The sequence below is a fragment of the Arachis ipaensis genome, chromosome B10 (assembly GCF_000816755.2).
Source record: "Arachis ipaensis cultivar K30076 chromosome B10, Araip1.1, whole genome shotgun sequence".
NCBI classification, from domain to species: domain Eukaryota; kingdom Viridiplantae; phylum Streptophyta; class Magnoliopsida; order Fabales; family Fabaceae; genus Arachis; species Arachis ipaensis.
Genome location: NC_029794.2, coordinates 5,130,160 through 5,141,577, shown reverse-complemented (window position 1 = coordinate 5,141,577; position 11,418 = coordinate 5,130,160). Strand labels below are relative to the sequence as shown.

At 34.5% G+C, this 11,418-nt stretch overlaps 2 long non-coding RNA genes across 2 annotated transcripts; both read right to left on the bottom strand.

The window, feature by feature from the left end:
• On the bottom strand, window positions 4,979-5,568 carry LOC110268022. The gene is made up of 3 exons (XR_002356028.1): window positions 5,507-5,568; window positions 5,332-5,418; window positions 4,979-5,125 (listed from the first exon to the last, which is right to left on the bottom strand). It is a non-coding gene; the product is annotated as an uncharacterized LOC110268022 (long non-coding RNA).
• LOC110268021 lies at window positions 7,919-8,136 on the bottom strand. The gene is made up of 2 exons (XR_002356027.1): window positions 8,057-8,136; window positions 7,919-7,984 (listed from the first exon to the last, which is right to left on the bottom strand). It is a non-coding gene; the product is annotated as an uncharacterized LOC110268021 (long non-coding RNA).

Below are 11,418 nucleotides of genomic sequence, written 5' to 3'. Positions count from 1 at the left end.
GGGACTTTCTTCCTCTTCCTCAAATTAATCTTTTTTAGGTGACAATAAGACATTAAAAGAGATTTTTTTTTTTTGGTGACTTTTATCAATAGATAAATATGAGTTAATACTGTCCTAAACTTACCCGCGAGTTTTAATTTAGTCCCTAAGATTTCAATTGTCTCTATTTAGTCTCCAAAATTTATAAACGTGCCTCATATTAGTTCTTGAGACGATTTTTAGTATAAAAAGGTTAATGGAACCCTGTTATAGACTATCAGATGTCACATTAAAACTTGTAAAATGATGTAGTTTTGATTTTGGCATTTAAATAGCTCAAAAACGGTATCATATCACTTATTTTGTTAGGTAAAATTTTAGGATTAATCTTAGCATACAAGTTATTAACACTTACAAGTGTTACAAGTGTGAAGTTTATTAAAACCTTAAACGCGCTCCAATTGTTGCGTACAACTGACGCGCTATATAACAGAGCATTATATCAATCAAAATCAATTAACACGTGAATAATACTATTTCCAATTTTCAAACGACTTCGTTACCTTCTTCAAATCTTTTGCCAATTTTCTTCGTTCTCCTTCTTTGCGTTCTTCCCATGTATTCCCGATCGTTCTTTCTTTTGCGTTTATCACTGCTTTGTTCTTCGTCATTCACCTCAGTTTCTCTCATTGTAAGTCTAGCTTCGTTTTATTTCGATTTTTTTGTTTCTGAAATCAAAATCTAAAAGAACCTTGAAGATAATGGATGATTCAACCTCAGATTGTCAGCTTAATCAGGGCGAAGTGGATTTTGAATTTGAATCGAACGAAGTTCCTGAGGTTTGATTTAGATTCAGCTAATTAAGATTAATCTAAATTTGATGCAGTTATTCGTCTATGATTGTCTAGCTGAATAATTCGCGAACGTAGACTATGAAATTAATGCGTGAACATAATCTGTGGATTGAATCTAATGTATTCGTTTTGATTAATTATCTACAATTTATAGCAAACGCTCGGGTGTAGATTAGAACTTTTTGGGTGTATTTTTAGGGAAGTTTGGGTGTATTTTAGGGAGGAGTTTGGGTGTATTCACAGTTTATAATTTTTTTGTTATTTTAGTTGACTTGTTGTCATAACGGGTGTAGATGAGGGAGTCTTTGGGTGTATTTTACTTTGATTGATTGTTATTTTTTTATGAGGTAAAGAAATTCTATAGTATTTTTGCAGCCCCTCTCTGTTGTTGATGAGCAGCTTGTTCCCAAGGTTGGAATGACCTTTAAAACCCTTGAAGATGCTGTAAAATTTTACAAGGACTATGCCAAGGCTGCAGGTTTTTCTACTAGAGTTCGGAACACAAATAAAAAGGGAAACGAAATTAAGAATCAATTGATCACATGTAGCAGAGAGGAAAAATAAAAATCTAAAATATCTCCGACCGAGAAGACAAATCCCACAGCTAGTTTAAATTGTCCTGCAAGAATTTATATACACACATTGAAGGATGTTGGTGCTTGGATCATTTCAAAGGTCGTGCTGCATCATTCACACCCTTGCTGTCCAACTCAAGCAGAGATGCTCAAACAGCATAGGGAACTAAGCATGTCCGTTCGTCGTACAATAGAGAATAACGAGGAAGTCGGTATCAGACCAAGCAAAATATTCCAATCATTCGTTGTGGCAGTCGGGGGTCACCGCGAGTTAAATTTTATTGAAAAGGATGTGAGGAATTACATCACGAGAGAAGTGCGGAATGTTTCGGAACAAGAAGATGCAAAGGAATTCGGGAAATGTTTATTGAGAATGAAAGAAAAGAATCAGAATTTCTTTTTCGAGCTCGAATTCGAGGACGATCAATCGATTGAGCTTGCTTTTTGGGCCGATGCAAGGAGTAGAGCTGCCTTTGAGTATTTCGGAGATGTTATTTTATTTGACACCACGTACAATACAAACAGGTAATATGTTGTTCTTGTTTATGCTGCTAAATTAATTTTGTTCTATGAATCTGCATCAGAGGTGTATATTGGATCTTCCTTGGGTGTATAAATTCATTATATGCGTGTACGTAATGATTTTCATTCTGCAATGTCGTAATTTGTTTCAGGTATAATTTGGTTTGTGGTTCTTTCGTCGAGGTGAATCACCACGGTCAGTCAATACTTTTTGGATGCGCTTTGATGAAAAAAAGAAGAAATTGAGTCGTTCAAATGGTTATTTCAATGTTGGCTTCGTTGCATGGGGGAAATGCTCCGAAATAGTTTCTCACCGCGCGTCAATGAAAAGGGCTATAGAGGCTTGTATGCCAACAACAATTCACCGTTGGTGTATTTGGCACATCACGAAGAAGATCCCAAGCAAATTAAATGGGTACAAGGGACATGCTGAAATCGAACAAGAATTGAGCCAAGTTGTTTGGAACTCTCATAGTAAAGATTCATTTGATAGGAATTGGAATGATTTTCTGCTGAATTTTGGTCTTGGGGACAACAAATGGCTCTTAGGTAATGTTGTTTAAAATCTGCAGCAGAGGTGTAAATTGCATGTTTCTTCAGGTGTATTTATATTCTGTTTTTGGGTGTATTCTGCAAATCTCTATGAAGACCGTCATATATGGGTTCCAATCTATCTGGATCACCACTTCTAGGCAGGGATGAAAAGCACACAAAAGAGCGAGAGCATGCATTCGTTTTTTAACAAGTTTATTACCCGGAACAGCTCGCTTATTCAATTTGTCAAACAATACAATAATTGCCTCGGAAGTAGGGAGCAAGCAGAGAGAGAATCAGATGCTGCAGATTTTCATATGGTCATACCATGTGCAACCAAATCCTCCATTGAAGCTCAGTTTCAAGATGTGTACACTCATCAAAAGTTTAGGGAAGTCCAAGCACAATTTAGAGGAAAGGCGAATTGCATCACTAGATTAACGAATTCTGCTATAGGCTATTCATTATACAAAATTGGAGAATAAGTTTCAAGCTCAATATTCAACAAGTTTGTGATTACTTACGACTCAATAGCAGCCGAGGTAAAATGTCAATGCTTATTATTTGAGTCAAGAGGGATATTGTGCCATCACGCACTAAGCGTGTTAAGCTTTGAACGAGTAAGTCAAGTGTCACCTAGATATATAATGGAACGATGGAGCAAGAAGGTAAAGAGGCGACACACACACATCAAGAGCAGCCACGACGAGCCATTGTTGGAGCCAAGAAGCAAGAGGTTTGACGAATTGGTTTTTCGTTCGCAAAATATTTGCAAATTTGCATCAGAATCGGAGGAGCTGACTGCAATTCTGCACTGTGCATACGATAACGTCATGGTTGAGATGGAATCATTGAAAGCCAAAAGGAAGGGGACATCTTCTTTATCTCACGAAGACGCCAACTTGAAATCCGTTAACGAGCTTCAAAGCCCTCCAAGGATTCGAACAAGAGGACGTCCAAAAAATAGACTAGGTTCAAAGTTGGACAACAGATTGCAAATGCCTCAAAGAAGAAGAAAACGAAAGCTTTAAACGAGGTAAAAGTGATGTTCTTTAAATATGTGGTTATTGAGTTTAATTTTCTCGTTAATAGTTTAGCTAATATGTGAGTTTATTATATCCAGTTAAACTTCTTTGATGCTGCATCAATTGTGCGTTCAAATTCTAGCCAATATCAAGGACGTGTTATGAATTATCAGTTCAGAAAACCAGCAACAGCGGATAACTCTCTGGGTGTATAGTTACATAATATGGGTATAAAAGCACTGTTCTTTTGAGTGTATTTCTGAATTTTCTTGTGTTTCACATTTTACATATATATATATATATATATTTCACAATCTGCTGTTTATGTTATAAAATGTTGTTTGTTTTTTTTACTATGGTTTAAGGGTTTTAGGGTTTAGAATTCAGGGTTTTTTCATCCAAAGCATCAGGGGGATAGATGTTTGGGTGTATATTCAACTTTCTTTGGGTGTAAAAAATGTCAGGTTATGGGTGTATATTTGGTTTGATGTTTTTCTTCATATTATAGTACCTGTAATTCAGACATTTTGAATATAGCAGAGAGAGTTTTACTCATAATTGGCAAATTTTTACAGCATGTGTTCAATTTGTTACAAGACTATATAACAGTTACATTAATCAGTGTCAATATCATTAGAATCTATTTGACAATATGGACTCAATAACAATGATGATGGCTTGGACAGTCTTATTGCATTACTTCCTCTAATGGCTTCAGCTTTGTCTTGATTCATTTCATGGAATAGAATTCGGAAAGCATATTCTACTCTAAAGTGGTCCACCTCGTCCTACAGTTAAAAAGAATATTCTATTTAATCAACCATGTTAATTGAGTAAAGTAATACAGAGTTATTTAGTTTTAAACACATTTACCTGGGTCCAATTGTCCCACTCATACTTCAACCTTTTAATATTTTCGGGCTGAATTATCTCAAGCCACTTCATTACGTAAATAGCACGGTCATAGCTGAAAACCAAGAAAATAAATTACAAATTACATATAGAAAAGTTTAATTTTCAGAGTGAAAGATTTATACCTTGTCTTTTGGCCTGAGATGTTAAGGTATGGTGGTTCAATTTCCTTGTCCTTGTCCTTTGTCTTCAGAGGTGCCCCCAACATATACTTTAATTCGTGAAATTACATATCCCTTAAAAAATAAAACAAATCAGTAATACATGAATAAATTTAATAAAGGAATACACTCAAAGGAGCACAAACTTACAACTTATATTGAACAGGAATACACCCAACTATTAAAATACAGAACACAGAATCAACTTACAATGAATGTATTTAGGGCTGTTCTCTCATCGGACGAAGATTTCGTGTGATATGGGTCGACTATATAAAATTTCCGCCTTCTTGTATCAGCCAACCATAACCACCAATGTTGTGAATGGCAAACAGGTGCAAAAATCTAAAATATGTTCAGATTGAACACTGTTTAGTTTATTTGGCTCATAAGTAAAAAATGGTAATAAGAAGTTTTAGAAATGAAAACTTACATAACGATGCGATGCTAATTTTTTTAAGGTCCAAGAAGGGTATAAACATTGGGTAGTCTTCCACCCTGAATGGCTTATTAGTTTTAGGTTGTAAGAATACCCCTTGTGGATGATTTCCAATGGCCATGTTCTGCAAAAATTGTGAACCACAAAATGAATACAGAAAATACACCCAAACGAATGCAGAAAATACACCCAAATGAATACACAACTTACACCAAATTGAACACAGAAAATACACCAAAATGAACACATAAAATACACCCACTTTAAGACAAAAAATGCACTCGAAGGAATGCAGAAAATACACCCAAAATTTGTTGAAGCAACCCTTACCACAATATCAGGGGGGAGACAGTATACTTCTTCTTGAAACCTTTTAATCTTTTGCTGGTTTAGGATGAGGCACATGGCAGAGACAATCTAGAAAAAGATGCCGAAATTAATTTACATCAATCAGCATTGCAGTTAATTTTGGTGATAAAAAACATTAATGTTATTGTAATATTACCTCAGCTTCTATATGCGTTTCAGCTGCGAGTGATGCAAGGTGAACTTTTGACAAAATGTATCTATCTTGGGCTTGGAGTGTGCACACGGTGTCAAACTCATTAGTTAGTTCATTTGCGTATGTCTTCACTTGTATGGCCTAGAGGTAGCATTTTTCTTTCATGTCAAAAGTATCTTCATTTGTCCTCGCAGGAGTTTTAAACTTCTCAAAACTCTCTCCGCAACTCTCCTTTCGAATCTATGGTCTTTTTTCTTTTGTTGTCACCCCACCACTTGCAATTTTTTCTACCAAATCCCCTAATTGTTCTAGCAGTTTTGGGATTTCAGGAGTTTTTGCCCTCTCTCCATCTTGTGTTGATGCCCCCTCCTGCGTTGCTGCTTCTTCTTGGCTTGAATCAGTTAAGCCAAGGCTGAATGATGGCATTGGATCTGTTTTAGGAATATACGATACTGTCCGTACCATCATCATCAGCGCAGCAGCGTCTTCTGGGGCTGGATTACTGCATGATCATGTATAACGTATATTAAGAATAGGAATATACGAATGATAACGAAACATTGATTTTACTCTGATGAACTTACATTTTAGATGGAGCATGTGGAAGTGCGGGTGTGTTTTCTTTAGGTTTTTGGGGTGGTTTTGGAGTGCTGCAGGGTTACATAAAATTAATCATGTTATAAAAAAAATTAGTCAGGGATCAATTGTGATAATATACACCCAAACTGTAACCAAATACACCCCAAGACTATTTCTTACCTTTTTGTAGTTTCTTCAATTTGTAGCACAGGGGTTGGTTCATTTTCTGTCACAGGTGTTTGTTCAATTTCTGGCACATTAGTTGTTTGGGACAATGGTAGACAAACTTGAATCGAAACTCTAAACAAGAAGAAAAATAAAAAGGTTAACAAAGCGTCCGAAAATAAAAAGGTTATAAGGTTGAAATTTTCTGGAAAAACTCACATTGCAAGCGCTTCAGACTGTGTCTCTTCCCTCACAACCATCATGTTCTCTTCAGCTGGCTCACTAACTGACTCTACAACTAGACTCAACCTAAAATACACCCTAAGAAAGTCAAAAAATACACCCGAAGCATTCAAAAGAAAGACAGGCTTTGTTTTTTGAGAACTTACATACTTGCAGTTTTTGCTTTTTTTCCTGCCTTTTTTTTCTCGAATAAAACATTAAAGGGCTTTTTTCTAAAAAAAAATATATATACAGAATTAGAAGTAGAAGATAATAAAAGAATAAAAGCAACGGTTATTTGAAAGAGAAATTACATGCTCTCTGCCGGTTTGTTTACGCTACCTTGGTCTCTGTGTCCTTGAGATGAAGGATCATCACTTCCTAAGTTTATGTCCGGTATTCTAAACATAATAGAGTACATGTTATTCACAAAAAATACTATACTGTTGAATCAGGATAACAAGATTTTATCAAATAAAGCTTTTTACGTTTCAGATGAGACATAGTGACCTTCCGTCGGTCGCAGGTCAGCTTCCTTCTCCCTGCCAAATAAGAAACAATTATTAGCAAAGAAAATACCTTAAAATCTGAAATATACACCCCAACAAGACATAATCCTGTGTAGCAGATTTTTCATTCTTTTCCCTTAATAATTCATCTAATTCTTCAGTTCCAATTTTAGATATGACAGTACATGCATAAAAGAACATGTTAACAAATATAATTTTGATGATAGATGGTAATATAGCTTACAAAGTACTGTACCCATGATAGGATTGAGCTTGCTCAGGAGATGAATCATCAACAATGATCTTTTTCTTTTTGGATTGTGTCCTGGGGGAAAAAAACAAGTATGAATCAGAAATACAAAATTAAATTAATAAGAAAATACTATCCAAAGAAGTGCTTACTTTTGTGGTGTTCTCTGAGTCTTTTTTTTTTTTTTTTTTTGCTTCTCTACTGGTGATGATTCTTTGCTTCTAAAAGTTAATAAGATACACTCTGTTAATACATGAAATCTTGATAATAAACCCAAATAAAAGCAGTAATAATTTCAGAATATTACTCATCATTTGATTCAGATTCTGAATCAGAATCCTCCTGAATCTTCTTTCTTTTTTTGGACTCTATTCTGGAAGACAAACAATCATTATTTAAAAACATACTAAAAGGGACAAAATACACCCAAATGAATTCACAAAATACACTCAAATTAATGCACAAAATACACCCAAATGAATGCACAAAATACACCCAACTGGATAAACAAAATATATCCAAGTATTTTACTTACTTTTTGGCTTTTCGGGTGGGTTGTTTTCTTGTTGAATCCTCTAAGTCTTCTTCAGTCTCAGACTCAGAGGTAGAATGGACCTCACTGTCAGTTGTTTCAGTCTCAGATGATGATGATAAACTTGCCTTCCTTTTTTTGTTTTTTTGTTTTTTTGTTTTTTTGTTTTTTTTCTTCTTTATTTCTTTCATTTTCTCCTTTGTTTCCGCCATCTTTACAATCCCCTAAAATATTAGAAATGTTGGTTAACAGCATTCAGGTAAATAAAATACATCCAACATATTTTGTTCACTTACCATATGTTCCTCCATTTCTGCCCTCATTCTTTCGACCAACTGCTCTCTAGTTCAATTCACAATCCAGGGTTCTGGAGGTCTTTCTCCCCGCTTCTTGTCTTTATTTTTTGATAGATGAAAGTAAACTATCATCAGGGCAAACAGGCAGTCGTCAATTGCTTTTTTCTTTTTCAGATTATAATCCGTTATGCCCTTGATGATAAAATTCAGAACATGTGCTCTCCATTTCCCCTCTGTTATTGTGTCCATCTTGAAAATTGGTGCCAGGTGCACAGGGGAGATTTTATTTATTGTGGTTGGTAACAGGAACGCCATCTGTATATAGAGGATGAAAATCCTCTTGAACATGAGGCGATCCTGTTCATTATCAACACCAATAGCCATCATCTCATCTGTCAGATTTTTGAGGGTCTTCCCCTGAAATCTTCTAAAAATTTGTTTGTTGTCTTCAGAAAGATCCTTATAATTGAATTTCTGAGGCAGTAGATCTCCTACAAAAAGGAAAATAACATTGTATGAAAATCACTTGAAATACACTCAAGCATCACTTGAAATACACCTCAATATGGCTCATATACACCCATGTTTCTAATGATTTACCTGACGCGTTAATGCCAAGCGCAGCCCCTATTGTTTTTGGTTTTAATTTACACAAACCGTAGCCGGTTTCGAGTCTGTTTTCCCCTAATTTAAAGGAGTTAGCCAACTCCTTTAATATTTGGTGATGCACCCTTAGCGGCGGGATGTGCATCAGGCCACCAAATCCCAAATCCCTTACAATTGCTTTCTTCTCCTCGCTCATATTTCTGAATTTCTCACTCAACAAATGGGTTGCACACTTAAAGTCTTTGGTTTGCTGTAAACAAAGCAAAATTAGAGTTAGATATATTTCTATTATGAAAAACTGATTTGATCCTAGACATATATTTGTTCTTACATTTTTTTCAGCTTGGTTTTTACCTGTCATTTTTTCTGAAATAAAAAATACACCCATAAATATCAGTCAGATACACCCATAGATCAGCCACATACACCTATACAGTTTCTCATAAGTATTTAATTAGATCAGTTCAAAATGATGTTCAATTCACTCAAACATGCATAAATATACAAGGTCAAGCAACATTACAAGGTCAAGCAATATACACCCATGGACAAGCAAATATTAGAACAGTTGCAACTGTTGATTATATTACAGTATATCAGTTCAGAAATATACACCCAACAAATTATGCCATATACACCCAACAAATTACTCCATATACACCCACCAAATTACGCAATATACTCCCAAAAATCAGTTACGAGAAGAACTAGAATAACAAGAACAGTAAAACCTAGAACAACTAAAAAGAACAGTAAAACCTAGAACCAAGAAGAAGAGTAAAACCTAGAACAAGAAGAACATTAAGAACAGTAAAATGAGAGTTAGAACAAAAAGAACACTAAAACCTAGAAGAACGTAGAAGAACAGTAAAACCTAGTACTTCGATTTCGAAATGTGGAAAATCTACAAGATGAGTAAAATAGTAATGTACCTTGAGTAATATTTCTTCGTTTTTTTGGAGATTGTTGATGGAGAGTTCTATTTTTTGTTGATGGTTTCTGCTAATTTTCGCGACGAGTTCTATCTCTTCAGTTTGCAATGTTGCTCGAAACTTCACGGTTTGTGTTTTCTTCGAAGCAGAAGAGGAAGAGTGCGCCATAAACGAGCGCTTTTTGCGAAGCGTAACCGTTGAGTAACGCGCGTGGCATTGACGCTCCATTCAAAGGGAGTGAGTGCGCGTGTAGTGTTTATGGGCTGAGCCAACTTGTAACACTTGTAGGCTTTTTTTGCTTGTATGTGTAGCAGGCCCCAAAATTTTAATAAACACCATTTACGATGTTGTTTTTGGGTTATTTGAGTGCCAAAACTAACACGACATCATTTTACAAGGTTTAGTGTGGCATCCAGCTGTTTACGACAGTATTCCGTTAACATTTATACGTTGAAAATTGTTTCAAGGACTAATATGAGTTATGTTCACAAAATTTGAGGACTAAATAAAGACAATTGAAACTTTAGAGACTAAATTGTAGCTTGCATGCAAGTTCAGAGACCAAATTAAATATTATCTCGATAAATATTAAAGGAAAACACCACATTATTTTATGAATAGACAAATTTTTTTTTTTCTCATTTGTTCCCTGTTACTCAATGTTACACTTTCCTCTCTTTCAATTAAACCCACAAGTCTAACCAACATTTTGAATAGTTTTACTAGTTCTTAAAAACCTACTAACCCAGTAGTAGAAAATCTTCAAAAAAACCCACATTTATTTTTCTATGCAAAACATCCCACTCCGAATTACTTAAAAGACTTAGTAAGCATCCCATATGTCGACTAAAATCAATTATTAAAATTAGTTATTAGTGTAAAATATATATTAGAATATAAATATATTATATACATTAAAAATTCAATCACACATATATTTATACATAAATATATTAGTAACTAATTTTAGTAACACAAATAACAATTTTGATGACTTAGCAGAATTTATACATAAGATATATGGAATTTTCAATTTCAAAACTAAATTCAACTCCAACCACCTGATTAAGGATACTATATAAAAAATAAATAGGTAATGGGCAGGGAAAACTGAAAAGTCCGAACTACTCCATTAACAGTCTTATTAGCAGGGTTTAGGGCTTAAAATATTAAACAAATAAATTTGTTGAATTTAAAATCAAGAGAATAATTATGAATATACATTAACACCGATTCAGTTTAGGGTTTAGGTAGTGTTTGTTTTGAGATATTGGGATGGAACCTGAAAAATTAGAACTCAGCATCATTTTTGTTGACCCAAAAATTGATATTAGAATTTTAGTCTCTGTCTCCAAAATTTCAATATTTCAGTACCTCTAAAAAGTGGGAACACAGGAGACGAAAATTTTTTGGGATTAAAACTGAAACTTTAATAACATTTTATACCTAAAATATTTCCATTTCAATTAATTAATTCCAACTTTACCCTTTGTGCAAATTAAATTAGCGCTTCATTCTTATTTCAGTCTCTATCTCCCATTTTATACTAAACATAATACTGAGACATATTTCAGTTTTTGTCTCTCAGTCTAGTCTCCGTCTCTGTCTCTCAATCTCTTCTCTTCTAAACGCTACCTTAAAGTATAAAGATCAAAGATTTGGATCTTCTAAAGTTTGAATTTTACTTTAGAGAGTAAAGTGTGATCTTCTACCCTTGAATAATTTCTCTTTCATATTTATTCTTGGTTTCACCTATAAAATAAATAATGAGAGATCACACTTTACTCTTTAAAGTAAAATTCAAACTTTAGAGAATTCAAATCC